Raw genomic sequence first — 15,663 nt, forward strand, 5'->3', positions numbered from 1 at the left:
ATCTGGGGCCCTTTTGAGTTATGATTGGGTGGTTCTCTCCTCAGGATCTGCGTCTATCTGAAAAAGCAGATTCTCCAACACAGAGTAAAGTTAGCACCAGATAAATGGGATAACCTTTATTTTTTAATAGAGAATTTAGTAGGTGTAGGCTCTCTTGTAGCCCATGATTGATGGTAGCTTGATAATGGAAAGCGGGCTCCTTTTTGGATATGGTTATGACTTGTTTTCCAGGTCCAGCTATGGAACCTGTTCTACTGAGGGGATCAGTTAGCCAAATCAAGAGCAGTTGGTTTCCCACCATGGCTGTGCAACACTATTGCACTTGTGTGAGCATCACGACAGGTTATTTGCTGTTAAGTATGTTAGACCATGAGTTTCTTGGACAGATATTGGTCATTTTCCCCCAGTCTCCCATATAGTGACTTCTGGCACTAGTGACTGGGAACTGACTCTCTTCCAGCTTCCAGCCATGTCACTCCATGTTACATGTCAACCGCATATGGTGTCTTCAGCAATAGAGTCTTACCACTAACCTTTGGTAGGTTATCAAGTACTTTGACAGAAATCTGTCATTCTTTTAGGAAACGTTGTAGGTCTCTCTGATCAAAAGCTCATTGTGGATAATAGCCACCTGCTGGTACTGGGAGTTACAGGTCAGTGCCCACTAAGAGAAGGAAGAAAAAGATAACTAATACAAAAGACTTAGAGAGAAGACAGAGAGAAAAAGAGAGAGAGAGAGAGAAGCTGTAGAAGGTTAAGATCAGTCTTCATCATACCTTCTCCAATGCCTTGTGGCTCAGGTGTTCCCTCCAAGGGCCCCTGGTGAATGTTAAACAATTTGGTCTGCTTTTTAGGATGTATAATTTTATGGTACCATTGCCATTTGGGTCTATATTTGTGCCCCCCACCCCTCCCTTGCCATCCCCTCCCTCCCCACCCACCCTATTGTCTAGTCCTCATGATGTTTCCTGGGTATGTTGGCACAGTTTGAGAAAGATTGGATTGAGTTCTTCCACGAAGGTTTGATAGAATTCACCTCAGAAGCCATCTGGTCCTAGACTCTTCTTTTGGGGGAGGGTTTGTTTTTTTATTACTTTTTCAATCTCAATGAGTGTGATAGGTTTGCTTAGGATATCTGCTCTGAGTTCAACTTTGGTAGCTGGTATGTGTCCAGGAATTTATCCATTACCTCCATATTATCCAATTTTGTGGAGTAGAGGTGTTTGAAATAAGTCTTAATGATAATACCAATTTCCCTTATGTCTGTTGTGATCTCTCATTGGTGCTCTGAATTACATTTTTTTTTTTTAATTTTAAGAGTTGCAAAATAGAGCTGGAGAAATGGCTCAGCAGTTAAGGCAGTTGCCTGCAAAGCCTAACAACCTAGGCTTAATTCTCCAGACCCACACAAATCAAGATGCGCAAAGTGGCAAATGTATCTGCAGTTCATTTGCAGTGGCTAGAGGCTCTGGTGCCTGCCCCCCATTCCTCTCTATGCATGCAAATAAAATAAAATAAAATAAAATAAAATAAAATAATGAAAAAGGAATTTCAAAATAGGTTATATATGTGTGTGTTTATTTGCACATGTACTCTGTGTGTCAGAGAATTTAGTTTTGTATTCTACTTTATGAAATCTGAAGATATATTTAGGGCCTAAAATAATCTTGTTAGTTTTATTAATTATTTATATAAAACATAATATTTTGTAGACTAAAATCATCCTGTGATACATTGATATCAATATTTATATTCTGCAAGTATTTAGAATTGTTTCTTTTCCTGTTTTTTTAATCTCTGAATAACATAAAGCCTTATTTAATGTAACAAAAGCCAGATTAATTTTTACATTGCTGAATATTCTTGCACAAAATAGAAAATTGACACAACCAACTAGACAACAATATTAAAACTAGTAAGGTAGGACAAATAGACATACTCTTTTCTTTAAAATTCATTCCCTTATATTTAACATTGTTTTCTTATATTAAAGCATAAGATAAAATAATATGATTGTTGCTTCTCCATTTGCATATGCAAAGTTTTTTAAAACATTTCTCTCAACCCAATTTTTAAGGTTTTAAATAATTCTTCCATTACATAATAAAAGAGATGTTTTTATCTTTTTAACTTAATTTTACAATCTTGTGCAATCAATAATTTAAGTCTTAATGTTTTTATTGCTGATATATTTCACTATGAGAGTGTGTTAATTTAAACTTTGTATATTATTATTAATTGTTTCACTTCCCCATTGTTTTCTAGATTAGCTATCTAACTGCTCCTAATCTATTGGTTTATAGCTATGAATTCTCCTTTTGCTCTTCTACCCTTAACATTTGAGCATCTGTTAAATTTATTCCTTCCACTGTAAATGTAGAATTTGAAATAACATAAAGCAAATTTGGTTTGAAAGAATGAAAACAAAGCTTAGCATGGGCCTAATACTGACAATGACTCTTCTCTAGCAATACTGAGAGTATCCCTCCTCCAGCAGCAGAGTGAAATTTCAGAGGTAAATCACAGTTGATACCATTGACTAAACCTGTGTTCCTACTTGAACATGGCCTCCAGTCCACTACCAAAAATGAGTAAGAAGAAGATGTTCATATCCTAATTCTCAGAACCTGTTGACATGGAAAGGGAAAGAAAAGATTATCACTCAGCTGGTTGAATGTAGGAACAATAGTTTGAATTACTTATGCAACCTCAATGTTGTCACGCTGTCCTTAAACATGGAAGAGGAGAGCAGGAAAGAGAGAGAAACTAGAGACATACTACTCAATCAGTCCACTGTTGCTGGCATATGCAGGAGAAAAAGGGCAGAGGGAAATCCTGCCTGAAACCTTCAAGCAAGACAGATGACAATGTCATGATTTTACCCTAAGATCGGTAAGCATAAAGATAAATTATCAATGCTCTTGAAAAAATCAGAAATACTGATGATATACTACAACACATTAACCAAACACAGAGTAACTGACACATAACATTCAAAAAGAAAAAGAAAAGAAAAGAAAAAACCATTTATACAAAGTTAAGAAGGTAATAAGAGAAGGATTTCGAAGTTTGTATGTTTTACATGTGTAGAAATAGAGTGTAAATATCATTCATTGTACATAAAGGTAAAGGTTTTAAAAATGAAAGATCATTACAAATAAGTCATGAGGTTTGGGGGATTTTTGTTCTTGTTATTTTTTGAGGGAGGGTCTCACTATAGCCTAGGCTGACCTAGAACTCTGTATCTCTAGTCTGGCCTCAAATTCACAGTGATCCTGCCACAAATCATAAGTTTTTGAAGTTACAATTAGAAATGACATAAACTGGGCATGGTGGTGCATGCCTTTAATCCCAGCATTCTGGAGGCAGAGGTAAAAGGATTACCATGAGTTTGAGGACACCCTGAGACTACATAGTGAATTCCAGGTCAGCCTGGACCAGAGTGAAACCCTACTTTGAAAAACCAAAGGAAAAATAAAAGACATAAAATGATTAGTGATTACATACTGTTTAGAAAAGCAAATCCGTGATCTAAATAAACAATCTGTAGAATTATGCTAAAATGGAGTTAAAATCCATTGAGTGGATGGAACAATTGTGCATAATAAAAGCAAACATTTATATTGGTCAGTGGAATGCAGTAAACAAAATATTTTTAAAAATAAGATATGTAGCATGAAATATTTTCTGAAATAAACAAATATACATGAATTTCAGTTTATGTTTCTATAAAAAGAAAGAATAAATTCAGAAAGAAAAAAGGAAGAAAATATATAATGAGCAACTTCTTGAAAAAATAATCAATGTCAAGTAACCAGAAGGAGAAGGGAAAGGTGAAGGAGATGATGGATGGAAAAGAGGAGGAGGACAGAGAAAGGAAGGAAGGGAGGGAGGAAGGAAGGAAATAAACTATAAGAAAAAATAAAATCTTCAAGAAAAATTCCAGATGAGAGCTACAGAAGCTGAATAATTTAGAGGAATGAAGGGAAAGAGAAAGGGGGAATAAGCATGACAAATTATCAATTTTTATGAAAAGTGTTTTAAGTATATTGTAAAAATTGAGCACACCAATGGACAGGAAAAGGATGTAAGCAAAATGTACACGTTATAAAACAGGGAACCAGTGGATTTCATTAAGTCCTGTAGTAACGTGAGAAACTGAAAATGCATGACAAAAGAACAGATCTGGTAAGGCAACTTATACCCATACTCACCAATCACAATGGCTATGAATGCAATAAATTCTTTTGTTCAGGGACAGGAATCATATGAGTAAATCAAATAAAAGAAACTAAATTACATTTTATTTTATTTTGTTTTTTTCTGTGGAAGGTTAGCAACACATAAAGTCAATAAAAATGATTAAAATGAAGAAAATATTTTTATTTGCATATATGACATGAAGGTGAAATAATTAAAGTTATTAGAATAATAACCAAGTAGGCTAATAAAACAGAAATAAGGAGTTACACACATATACACATAAATATAATGTGTAATAAAATTCAAGATAATATTTAAAAAACTATTATATTTTAAAATATCTTCTGCAACGGGGTCCCATTCACTAGCCCAAGCTGGCCTGGAGCTCATTATGTAAAGTGAGCTCATCTTGATCTCACAAAGATCCTATGCTTCAGCCTTCCAAGTACTGGTATTTCTGATGAAAACCATCCCAACCAATTAAAATTTCAATTGGTAGAAAATAATCTGTCTTTAACTAAAATGTTTGGCATGCAAACAACTCTGCTAAAGACAAATGGATCTTAAACCAGTTATTTTATTCACATGTTCATTAATATAACCCTGAGTGATAACAGAATGTTACTATCACATATCTCAAATGGTAACTTCTGTGCCATTCACCATACTGGGTGAATGATGTGGGAATAATATAAAGTTGACAAGAAATGAGCGTGATGTGTAACAATAGTAATAATGTTAATTACATCTCTGTAATAAAGACATAAAATTAATACCAGGTATTCTATAACATTGCAGAATTGTAAAAAGATATCCTGGCTATTCAGAATGAGCATTGCTATATGGTGCAGTGATGAAATTAGTCTAACACACACTGGTCCAAATGCAAAAACATGTATTAAATTACTCTGAGATCTTTACCATATTTTTGCAATATGTAAGCTTTTTATAGTACATTTTAATGCTGTCAGTAGCAAAAAGCACACCTTTAAAGAAAGTGGATGATTTTGCCTCAAAATTATTCCACATTCTTTACCTTTTAACTATGTCCCAAATATAAAAATTGTTTACAAAGATACCTGAAAATATCCAGTTGCAACAAAAATAAGCCCTTCAAAATATGAAAACAATTTTATCATGGAAATTGCTTTTGGGGAGATTTGAATGTTCCTACATGTCTGGAAACCTACAAAAGCTTCTTGTTACATTTTTAATGGGCCATATTTATTATCAAATATAGGATTTTGTATTCCATCAGCATTGTAGTTGAATTGGCAATAACAAAAATAAAAACAAGTTTCCTAAAATGATGTGTAGGTTCCCATATTTTAAGATTATGACTTTGGAAGTCTGAATATTAGATTCATAGTATTTCTGTTTTATTAATCTTTACCATAGACACACAGAGACTTTTCTATATATTTAACAAAACTACAGGATTCCTGAATTCTTTTAAATTGGGAGAAATAATTTATCTAAACAAATCTGTAGGGGAAATAGCATATGTTTCTGGATCATGTATGAATGAAAACCAGAGCCATTTGCCCACAACTCAAACTCAGTGCCCCAGATTCTGGTTTATAAAATTGGCCGAGAACAGGACAATTTTCAGTTACAATGAACATAAAAATGATTAGGTTATGCTTAGACATTTATGCTAGATTCCTCTCTTTTATATTATTCTCTACATTTTAAAGTAAGTTTTTTTTTTAAAGCAACCTATTAATCTGATCCCAAATCTAAATTTACCCCTTATACCCTAAACAAAACCATCCATCTCATGCTTTTCTCCAGGGAGTAACTACAAAGGGTTAAACAAAATCCACCCTGACAAAGCTAGAAACAATTCTCTGGGTGTGCATTGGTTCACTGCTCCACAGGGCATAGCAGATGTTGTGTCTGGTAAGAAGGGCTCAGGAGGTGTGGGCTGTCAATCATGTTTGCTGCTTTTTCCTCTCTATCTAACTACAGGCTACACTGTAGATGTGAAGCCCAACCAAAACAATCTGCCTCAGCTGGGGTGTGTGAGGTATCAATAACCCTTGGCAGAGGTGTCAAAAGCCTTGTTGGAACTCAACTACCCTGCTGACCAGATGCTTAGCAAGTTAACACAATTGTGAGCACTCAACACTTCTCTAGGACAAGAATTAACAACTGGAAAATCACAGTCCTGATAGGCTGAATAAGAATCTCCCAAAGTTGCCCTTTGTGAAGAAAAGGTCAAAAATAAATATTGGACTTCATTGAGTATTTGGAATCTTCAATTTGAGGAGGTATTTTGGCTAAATAAATGAGGGGGGGTAAGAAAAGTACAAACAGTCTGTAAAAACATTTTCTCAGCATATTCACAGTTTATGAAGGCATTAAAACTATATTCAATTCTACTCTTAAAAATATGATGCTTTGTCCTTGGAATCATGAATCTAACATATTTCCTCAGAAAAATTCAAAACTGAAATTTGTTCTAGGAGTACAATTAAGCATGTGAATTTCACTAAAATGAATAATAGTAATCAGTTACATGTTTTAAAATATATATTTAGAAGTTAATACTTTAAAAATATTAAAACACCTATAAAACTTTAAATAAGAGTTCAGTTGTTTTATTTTTTAAATCTTTTAAGAGAGTGCACACAATATATTTCCTGAACTGAAGATATTTCATATTTGTTTTTCATGTTATATTATTTGCTGTTATTCTTTAGTCTCTCATTAATAATTTTATTAGATTTTAATTGTATATTTTTCTGGGAAAATATATACTGTGCAAAATAATATGAATATTAGTTTTAAACAGTTTAATGTTGTTTATCTTGACTTTGAAATTCGATAATACCATCAGCCTCTAGCCCTCTTAGGGCCCAGTGTGTCATAGTGAAAGCTGCCTTGTGTCACAAAAGCACAGCAGCTGTGGCTCCCGCAGACACCTTTAAAGACAGATAGAATAAGATGCTGGGAGGGAGTAGGTCGACACAAGAGCATGAAATGGACGAGATGAAGCCCCTTTGTCACAGCAAAACAGGCTATAAAGTTACTATAGTAACATACAGCATTAAACTCCAGGTGGATTGACTTAATCTTCCTCAAACAAAAATAAAGGTTAACAAAACCAAACCAATAATGATTACAATCACTCTACCTTCAAATATTTTTCAAGAACTTACTTTTTTTATAGATAAGGAGTAGGGTAGGGTATATATTCTAACCTGAAGAAACAACCTCAGAAGCTCAGAATATGGGGGCAAATATGAAGCTTTAAGATATTTCTAATAGTCCAATGACACAAGTAGCAAACAAATCTATGCAATAATGACAAAATTATTCCATATGAATTCTCAAAGCTAGTTTTTTTTCCTCCATTTATCACAAATTTGTCAGGTGTTAAAATTTAAGTAGTAATATATCTGGTTCCAATTCTAAGTTCATTGATAATTCAATAGTTTTTTGTTTGTTTTGTTTTTATTTATTTTATTTTTTTGGTTTTTCGAGGTAGGGTCTCACTCTAGCCCAGGCTGACCTGGAATTCACTATGGAGTCTCAGGGTGGCCTCGAACTCATGGCAATCCTCCTACCTCTGCCTCCCGAGTACTGGGATTAAAGGCATGCACCACCATGCCCGGCTTTTTGTTTGTTTTGTTTTTAAGCTTTGGTTGAAGTGTTTTTGTGTATATGTTTTGGAAATAAAATGGTGTAAGATACCATAACTAAGAAATAAGAGCTAAGGAACTTACCTGTAAAATGTGAGACAAAAAACTTTCTAGAAAAGAAAAGGAAAAAGGTCATAAGTTGTCTTCTGATTTTTAAATGTCATACCAAAGTGTTTGGAAGATGCAGCCACCTCTTAAGTGGATGTCGAGATGGGATTACTCCTTGCTGATACAGTACCTACTGTTACTGTTTAGGCCTGCTCATTGCTTCATCTCTATCACATCCTACAGGCAAAACCTCAAAGCTCTTTATTCTACCTAAGCACTCCTTCTCCCCATCTCAAATGGGCGCATGCACGTGTGCGTGCACACACATGCACACACACACACACACACACAATCTTACAGGGGCACATTCTGGTTTACTTAGTAAATGCCTATGTTTTTCTAGTTCTATTTTCAAATGTTGAATTTTAGTTTTAAGCATAGATGAAGATTTGACATGATAAGTCAACCCCAACATGCACATTATCTGGGTTTTGAATTAAATTAAAGATCATTTAAGTCAGTCTGAGTACTGCTCTGATGACCTGAAAGAGTTAAGAGACTTTCTGAACCTTAATTTATGCCACGAAGTTAGATACCAAGGCAAGCTGGACTCAATAAGAATATTTTTAGTAGGATTTAGCTAACAGTGTGAGACATACCTTTAATGGATTTAGTTTGGGTAAACAATCTTTGTCTAGACAGTCCAAATGTCACAGGTATTGGTGCTCATTTTAAGTGGTAACTTCTATGTAAATAATTGCAAAGTTGCATTTATTCTTTGTACTGATATTTTATAGGTTTTTGATCATATCAAGAACTAAATGCACACTCATAGAAGTGGCTATAGTCAGGCACATATCCTTTCATTGGTTGCTCTCATTAGATGACATGAAACCATTAAGTTTTAGATTGCATTCAGAACTGTGGTATGGCTACTGAAGACTGCATGAGATTTCTAGCATTAAGAATATAAAAAGCGGTGGGGAAAAGATAAACTATTAGCAAAATTGGAATGAGAAATACATAAATATCATCATGGTAGGAATAAGTGAGGACATTCAACTAGTATGAAAATAGTAATTTACTAAATTTATTTCATAAATACAAACAAGTAATACTTGAGAAGGAGATGACTGTACCATGTTTCACAAAATGAGTTGTTTTGTTAATCACCTTATCATTAATAAGGAAGGGATGACATGTTATAAGCAATACATTTGTATTTAGGAACCAGGTCAAGTACTAATAAAATATTTGTGTTTATCTTAATATTTTGCTGAAGAATCATAAGAAAAAAGGATGAAATAATCCTAGACTTGTGGAAGGATGCTCATTAACACAGGGATGTTGATGTTCTAAATGTAAACATGATTTACATCTTTCAGATGCAGTACCTAAAACTGTTCACAGGAGTATTTCAGTGCACTTTGAGCTTTAACTCATTTATGTATTTATTATTTTTTCTGCTTTTTGGCAATTTCATACATGTATACAATGCATTTTGATCCCACCACTTCACTTCTCTCTTCCCCTTCCACTAAAACTTTTCTTCTTCCCATTATGTTCTCATCTGACTCCTATGATTTTTTTTTTGACCCATTGATTTAAATTATTAGGATCACTTGCATAAACATGGATAGGAGATCACTTATTGGACAAGTTTCCAGAAGCTATTCCCCACAAAAGGCATGGCTTCACCTCTCCTAGATATTATCCATTTCTAGTATTTACTCTAGGAGATATGTGGTCTCATATAATCTAGTATCTTCCTGTCCATGTTGAGACATTGAGAGGCTCAATCAGGTCAGAAAACTTCATCTGTTGTTAGCCCATGAGTGGAGTGGATTTATTTTATTCAGAAGACAGCCTTCCATAGGTCCAATTGCCACCTGTTGTTCGTCTTGCTACCCCTCTTCACTGAGTTTTACTGAGCCTTGCAGGATGTGGTTTAGATGTCTTATTTAGGGCTGAACACAGAATAGCACTTATTCTTGGTGACTTTGTCATCTGTGGATCTTTGTAATCACCTCTATGCTTTGCATTAAAAAAAAATCTGTCACCTAGGCTGCAAGAAGTGCCAATCTATAGGAATAAAAATAGGCATTAAAATGGTAGTTTGACACTTTGTCCAATTAGCATACCACAGTATTGGGTTCTGTAGCAGACAGCTTCAGGTCACAGAAATGTACTTCCAGACCAGGCACGGTTATGGAGGAAGAGATTTATTGAAGCTTGCAAGTAGAGGAGAAGTTCCATAATGGCAGAAGAAGCTGGCCCGGTTTCACAGGTCAAAGGAGAGAGAGCCCCCAACACCATCACCAGCACAAACAAGCACACTTCAGCAACTCCAGACAGAGCTGAAGCATTTTTCATAACTTTAACATGGAATTCCAAATCTACCCTCCACACCTTAGGGCTAGAACTTAAGATCCTCCCACACTGACACCACCTCCAGCCAGGTGGTTGCAGATCTAAATTATAAACTTTAATAAAATCCTTAATACATTGGGGGCCATCCATTCAAGCTACCACAGCTTCCCTCTAAGGCCTCTATCCCTAATAATAGACTTTTGGCCAGACTTACAGTACTAGACAAGATTTCCTTCCTGTAGAGCAGGCCTCAATTCAAACAGTTTACTGCCATAATTCTCCTGTCACCATAGTACCAGTGACACATCTTGCTTTGCAGGATAGTTATAAAGTACACACGGTCCACGGCTGACACTGTTCATGCCTTTTCTCCCCCAGAAGCTTGCATAGCACTTTTTGAAATGAAGATAACTATTGAAGAAAAAATTTCCAGCTCAGTTCCAGCTTAGTTTCACTTCCTTCAGTTTTGATTCATTTATTTAGCAGAGGCTTCATGTTTACTTTGGGTTCCGTATAATACCTAAAATTGTATAATGGAGCAAAGTAATATATCCCATTTATATGAAATAATAAATGTATAATTTTACATGGTAAAGAGACATTTAAGAGTACTAATAATAAATTTGCATAAATCCAATATTATGATATTGAAATTAAAACAAATGTGAAATGTCCAGGTCCAGAGAAGAGTGTCTCTAAGAATAATTTCGTTCTAAGGGGAATAAGTTTATATCATTTAGTACAGAGTAAAGTTTTTGCTTTCACATGAAAATATTCAATTATTTATGCATGATAGCTTATATTCTTCATTGTTTTAACTTTGTTAAGAAGTATCATCTGATTTTTTTTTTTATAAACTGGTTGATAACACTGGAGACCCTTCCCTACAATACAAAATAAAGGGGATATGGAACCCAAAGAAACAACTACTGAATTAAATGTTGCCTTAAATGAGAATACATCACTGATAATCCTATTTGTATATTGTATAATCTGTTATTTCTTTTCTGTGTGCCTTTTTCTTTCAATATGCATTCCACATTTTATAGAAGGGCCATGAGGTTTAAACCAGTAATTAAAAACCTGGGGCTCTAATAACTTTGACAAATATAGTAGGTCTGCTGCATTGTATAAATTGCTCACAGAAAGGAAAGAAACAAATGGAGTTTTAAAAGATAAATTAGTTTAATTCATAAAAAAATCACATAATGAGTAATAGTTCAAACAGAGTGGTCCTGCCATCTTCATTCAGAGGAGCAAACAAGGAAAGAAAGGGGAAATCCAAATCATGTTGTTAGTGCTATCAAGTGGAAAGAGTGTCAGACTCTTCAAATTGCTGTAATTTTCACCTCAGGCATCCCAAAGAGCTCACTAAAGCATTCTGGGTGAAATCCACAACAACCTGTAAGCTCCAGCGCCCTCCTCCCAAGCTCTGCAGGGTGTTAGCCTCCCTGAGGCTCTGCTGGCACTCTCCACCATGTGACTGACTTCATTGAACATTCCATCAGAGCAGCAGAGCCACACTCATCTGATTCTCGGTAGGAATAGGAAAGAGAATCAGAAACAAATGATAAATCACTTCAACAATTTATATACAGGACAAGTGCTTTAATAGCCTTTCAGATTGGACCCAATGTTCCCTGACTTCAGATGGAATGGTATAAACTGCTGATTCTAGTGTGCTAATGAGCAAAGATGGTTTTAACACAGTTACACCTGTGCTCTGGACAATACCTCATGAGTTCATTGCCAAATGGTTGAAGCATCCTTGCTTCTAAGTTTAATGTTTAATCAAGCCAGTAGGGATCACCCAGCTTCTAGTTTGCAGAGGGCATAAACCCTTCAAAAAGCTGTTGCTATTCTCTAACTATATCCATTCCAGGAGGAAAGCTCAGAAAGGATATAGGACAGATGCTACAATTATGCTCACATTATTTTCTTTTCTTATTCCCCACGTTCCAAAGGGTTCTGCTATGATTTCACAAAATATAGATCGGACTTTAGTGAATGAAGAAGTTGTTCTCTACTTACTTCAAAATGTTAAACTAATATTTTTTAAAAAGCCTACTGACCATAGTTCAAATGTCTAAACTTTTAAATCAGAAGATAATTTGTTATATACACTTCAAAAATAGAATTTAGTTTATTAGGGATGTATAGGTGGTTCAGCAATTAAGGCTGTTGCTTGCAATGTCTAATGACCTGTGTTCAATTCCTGAGTATCCTTATAAAGCCAGGTTTCCAAAGTGTGCATGCATCTGGAGTCTGGTTGCAGTGGCTCTTTTGAAAATGTGGTGATTTAATTTATTTTTATAAAATATTTCCTTAATTTTTTGTTTATTTTTATTTATTTATTTGAGAGTGACAGACAGACAAAGAGGCAGAGAGAGAGAGAATGGGCACCAGGGCCTCTAGCCACTGCAAACAAACTCCAGATGCACCCCCTTGTGCATCTGGCTTATATGAGTACTGGGGAATTGAGCCTTGAACCAGGGTCCTTAGGCTCACAGGCAAGTGCTTAACCACTATGCCTTCTCTCCAGCCCTAAAATATTTATTTATTTGCAGTCAGGAGAGAGAAAGAGAAAATAGGCATGCCAAGGTTTCTTGCTGCTGCCAAAAATACCAGATGCACATATTGCTTTGTTCATTTGGTTTTATGTGGCTACTGAGGAGTGGAATATGGGCTGGCAGGCTTTGCAAGCAAGCACCATTAACTGCTAAACTATCTCTCCAGCCTCAAATATAGAGATTTTAAATCATGTGCCAGGCATTTTAACAGCTGTACCATTCTGACATGCTAAGTGTTTTCTCTGCTGTTGTAACACAGCCTCTGCTTTGGAGTTTGTATTTTGAGCAGTGTTCAATAAATATTAAACAATTATTAGCTTTATCCAAAATAAATCAAAATAAGACCTGAATTAAATCTGAACTTAAAATTTCTTACTTGTGTTTAAAGTCTATAACTATAAATAAATTATGCTTATTAATTATGTACATAAATTAATGGGGCAAGCTGCATATCTACTTTGTTCATTCCTTTATTTTTAGTGATCAAAACAGTACCCTCAACATGACAGCTACTTGATTTTTTTTGTTGTTATTTTTTTTGAGGTAGGGTCTCACTCTAGCTCAGGCTGCCCTAGAATTCACTATGGAGTCTCAGGGTGGCCTCGAACTCATGGCAATCCTCCTACCTCTGCCTCCTGAGTTCTGGGATTAAAGGCATGTGTCACCACACCTGGCTAGATATTTGATTTTTATTGAATATATGAATGAAGAAATTACTGAATCATAAAGTATATTCTGAGACTTCTCAAATACAGGAAAATAAGTAAATATTCTATTTCACATAGCAGTTGAACTAAATAGATTAAAATGCAATTAAGAAACAGGCTTGGTCTTTAATGAGTAGAAAACATTATGTATAAAAAGTTTGTAATCTTGTTTATAAATTATTGATTTCTTTGGATATATGTCGCTAGGTTGTTGTTAAAGGAAAAGTCAGAGGCAAAATCATTAAGAAAATAAACAATCTATGAGAGAATCTTCTGAAAAACTAGCTCATTGAATACAAAGTGAATCAAGTCTGCAAAAGGAAATAAACACTTGGAATATAGTATTACCAAAGTTATACTAATCTTACTCACAAAATTTTCAATTACTGTTCACAAGAGTCTGCACATATCTACATCACTACTGCAAAGTCAGGATTCGTTTTGTTTTTCTAGGAAGTTGGAAACTTTAGGGAAAATATTAAGGCTTTCACTGAATTTGGAAACAGGAACTTCTACTGAGTTTCAGTTCTTTTCTAAAATGCAACAGTGTGTGTATGTGTGTGTGTGTATGTGTTGTATTTCTGACTGAGGCATCTTGTTCAGACATGGAGATAGGACAAGATTTCTGCTTTACCTTTTCAGTGGTGTGGTATAATAAATTCATGTAGCCTTCATGTGAGGCTACTTCTTGTCAGTATCCTGAATATATACCTCAGTCTGCTTCAGTTATGCTACATTAGGGCAGAGACAAGAAACTTCAATGCATGTTTTCTCCTTAATGATCGACTAAAATTCTGCTAGTAACTCAGTCCACTGAAAACTCTATACTCACCCTGCATGCCTCTTTACCACCTCCAAGTAGTTCTAAACAGACTCCCACACTGAGTTCAGAGCCACAGCATGCAGTTAAATATGCACTCAAGCTTTATTCCTTCAAACCATGTGGTCAAGCTCTCTGAACATCAGTTTTTTTTATTTATGAGACAATTATAACAAAATCTGCAGGATTATGGAAGAATTTTAAAATATTTTGCATGAGGAATTCATGACTGTAATTTTCTTACCCCAAAAGTTATTCAATAAATACACAGCTATTATTCTCCCCATCTCTAGTTTTCTGTTTAGACTATTTTTCACCTTAAACTTCTCATTTAGATATGGCTTATGAATCATAAAATTTTATTTTTCTCACAACACTGGAACCCACTTCTCATTGCCTTGGGAGATTATTTGTCCTGAATTTGAGCCCCACAATCAGACACTGTCCTGGCCTTGCTATTTTCCAGGCCCTCAAACAGACAGTTCTGAAGCATAAAACATGGTAGTAGTCATTGTTTCTACTTATGGCATAGGTATTACCTATTTGCATTCTAGCTTCCTAATTCATACAATGTGTACTATGAAATTTTCTCCTAGCATTATGGAAAATCAATTGAATGCTATCTATGAAATGCACTAAGAACATTTTTTTAAATATTTTATTTCTATTTATTTATTTCAGACAAAGAGGCTGTTAGAGACAGAGGGAGAGAATGGATGCTCCAGGGCCTCCAGCTACTGCAGACAAACTCCAGACATATGCACCGTCTTTTGCATCTGGTTTACATGGGTCCTGGGGAATTGAACTTGGGTCCTTTGGTTTTGCAGGCAAGGGCCTTAACTATGAAGCCATCCCTCCAGCCACAATCCTTCTTATCATTAAAAAAATAACAGTATGTGCCCAGGACATTGTATGTTTTTATAATAAAATACTTACAACTGGTCCACAAGAAAAGTAAAAGTAGTTCATAAGAAGTACATTAATTTTGAAATATTTTATTTTACTTTTGTGAAAGACCAAACCATGCATCCATTAGGCTAATGACCCACAGAAGCCTTAAGACTCAAAGAGCATTATTTTCAGGACTGGGATGATAGTTTAGTGGATAAAATATCTACCATACAACTCTGAGTAGCTAAGTTTAGATCCCCAGATTCTACATAAAATCTGGAAGCCTTAGCATATGTGAACCAACTTAGATACCAAAATAATACACAATTTTTAAGAGTATTAATTTTTAGAATTTATACCTTTTTACTTTCATCATGCTGTTTTTTATCTTAAGCTACACAAATTGG

Source organism: Jaculus jaculus, chromosome 7 (genome assembly GCF_020740685.1).
Source record: "Jaculus jaculus isolate mJacJac1 chromosome 7, mJacJac1.mat.Y.cur, whole genome shotgun sequence".
Taxonomy (NCBI): Eukaryota; Metazoa; Chordata; class Mammalia; order Rodentia; family Dipodidae; genus Jaculus; species Jaculus jaculus.